The sequence below is a fragment of the Humulus lupulus genome, chromosome 4 (genome assembly GCF_963169125.1).
Source record: "Humulus lupulus chromosome 4, drHumLupu1.1, whole genome shotgun sequence".
Lineage (NCBI taxonomy): Eukaryota > Viridiplantae > Streptophyta > Magnoliopsida > Rosales > Cannabaceae > Humulus > Humulus lupulus.
In genome coordinates, this window is record NC_084796.1 from 60,191,044 (window position 1) to 60,194,301 (window position 3,258).

Below are 3,258 nucleotides of genomic sequence, written 5' to 3' on the forward strand. Positions count from 1 at the left end.
AAAGGTCAATAACGTTAGAAATGATGTACCTTTGGCATCTTCGCTTTGCTCATATTTTTTATGATAGGATTCAAAGACTAACAAAGGCTAGACCTTTGAGGGAACTCACCTAGGGTGACCAACCTATTTGTGAATCTAGTCTCAAGGGCAGAATGACAAAGTATCCATTCTCTGTGATAGGAGAAACGGCCAAAGAATCACTAGGGCTAGCATGTTCAAATGTCTAGGGACAAATGAATGTTCAAGCGAGGGATGGTTATGAGTATTTCGTCACCTTCATTGAAGATTTCTCTAGAGACTCATGTATGTACCTAAAGCATATGAATTATGAGAATTTGTTAAATAGTTCAAAAATTCATTGCTGTGGCTTTAAAACCAAATTTGGTAAAACGTTAAAGATCTTGCGCTCTAATAGGGGTGAAGGATATTTAGATAAGCAGAACCAAGATCATTTAATTGAACTTGGAGAATTTTCTAAAGCAACTGCCCCAAGGCATATTTGGATAATCATAACCAAGATGATTTAATTGAACTTAGAGAATTGTCTAAAGCAACTGCTCCAAGGACTCCGCAACAAAATGGTGTTGCTGAGCGGTGTGAATCGCGCGTTTGTGAAAATGTGTGTTCTATGACAAGTTATTCAACTCTACCAACTTCTTACCAAAATCTTTTTTGGAGACATACTACCTAGACCGCATGTGACATTTTTTAAATGTTGTGCTGTCTCAAAGTTGTCTCCAAGACACCACTAGAATTATGGAATGGTCGTGAACCTGGTTTACGTCATTATGGAATTTGGGGGTGTCATGTTTATGTCCTGAGGAAAAAGGTAGGAAAGCTAGAACAACGAACTGAGGTTTGCTTGTTTTTTGGCTATTCTAAAGGTACTCAGGGTGGTCTATTTTATAGTCCAATAGACAAGAAAGTCTTTGGCTCTACAAATGCTACTTTCCTGGATAAACACTACATAATGAATTTCAAGTCTCGTAGAAAAATAGTATTAGATGGAAAAACAATAAACTATTGTTCCATCCTCACCGACACAAGTTGATGAAAACAAGGTAGATTTAGAAACCACTAATCCAATTCAGAAAGTTACGGTGCCTCGTCATAGTGGGAGGGTTTCGCGAAACCCAATACCTATGAAATGGATAGTGAAACCCACAAGCTGGTTGGGGACACAAGTAACAATGATCTGTTGGCCTTTAAAAATGAAATGGGTAAGTCTAAAAGGGATCTTTGACTCGAAGCCAAGTACTAGGAAATAGATTCTAAGTACTCTTAATTTTTCTGAGATCTTTTAGATGTGCCATTGGACTTTAGGCCCATGGGGTGCAAGTGGATCTATAAGAATAAGAGAGGAGTTGATGGAAAGGTTGAGACATTTAAGGCTCAACTCGTGGTAGAGAGAGAAAGTTGACTTAGAGAAAACTTTTTCTCTGATAGCCATGTTTAAATTCATTTAGTATACTCTTATCCATAGCCACAACTCTTGATTAAGAGATAAGGCAAATGGACATCGTAGTGTTATGTTCTTTCCATAGCCACCAGCTTACCCTACGGACTAGCCTATACTTACATCTTGGGAACTTGGTAGTATAATTGAGTGGGAGTGTTAATCATAGATATGAACATCTATAGCTTCTGATGAAGAAGTGAAATGATGGTTTCCTTTTAGTTTGGTTCAAGGTGTTAAATGATAGAGATCTCATTTCAGTAATTAAATTAGTTTACTGAAATATCATTTACCAGGAACTAAGTGTTTTAAGGATAAAATACAATGAGGGGTAAAATGGTATTTTAGTCCTATCTCATTGTATACCGTCTATAGAGGATTGAGTGACAATTATGATTGTGACAATGGATAATTAATAGTGTATCTATATTTGTTATAGAGCGTTCTTTAGTGGAGTCACGACAAATTAATAAGTTAGTAAATTTATTTGTTAGATTTGTGATAACTTATTGGAACTTGATTTCATAGGCCCATGGGCTCCACTATACCTTGGATAAAATCATCTAGATAGTCTCAATTAATTGAAATAATTATCAATTAGAATTATCAAAGTTGACCAGGTCAACTTTTGATAGTTTCACAAAGTTATACAATTTTGAGAAGAAAAGAGAAATTAGAGTAGATTTATTAATTAAGATAAATTGGTATCTAAATTAATAAATAAATTTAAATAAAGGTTCAAATTATAAGTAATTAATTTGATAAAGGATTTAAATAATTATTTAATTAATTAATCGATAGAAAATAATACAGGTCTTGATTTTAAGTCCAACGAGCTTATAATTAAATGGGAAATTTCATGGGCCTAAAACCCATGATAATTTTGACCTAGGGTTGATTATTGGCTATTATTTTATTGATTTTTTTTATTAAACAAGTGACCTAATTGAGCCTATAAAAGGAATGCTAAGTGAGAGTTGAAATCATAAGTTGAATCACAAGTTTCTGACAGGTTTTAGATTCTCTCTACTGCATAAGTCATTTTCTTAGCCTCATTATTCTTTTCTCTTCTTCTTTCTGTATCTATCTCATTTGTTGAGAATTTCCCACCCTAGTCTAGGTGATTCTAAGGATACTTTGGAAGACTGTGAAGAAAATTGAAGAACAGTTCAGTTTCTTGGTAATACTCTGCAACATAAAGGAGACAAGAGTTAGAGAAACTGAAGGAATGACTCAATTATTCCACTGCGTATAATGTAAGTGTTCTTATCATTATTTCTCTTTGAATTCAATTTTAGAAACATGTTCTAGGATATCTCATATTAACTTGTTTAATATTAGATCTACATGAAAATAAATAAAGATCATGTATAAGTTTTCCCAACATTAGGACCTGTGGTTTTGAACAAAATGTAGTTGACTCTTGTGTTTAACAACTTAGGGAAAAAGACATTGTGGTGTTCTTAATCCTGTATGTAGATGATATCTTACTAATTAGAAACAATGTCAAGAAATTATCAGACATAAAGAACTGGCTGGAAATGAAATTCTAGATTTCGTTGTAGCAAGTCGTGTTCTTGGTATCCAGATCATCAGGGATAGAAATAAATAAATTTTGGCTCTAACTCAAGCAACCTACTTAGGTGAGGTGCTTGGTCGTTACTCTATAACAAATTCCAAGAAAGGATGTTTAGCGTCTTGACATGGAATTTATTTTTCTAAGCAGCAGTCTCCACAGACTCCTCAAGAGAAAGAAAAGGTGTAACGAATTCCTTATGCATTTGCAATTAGAAGTCTAATGC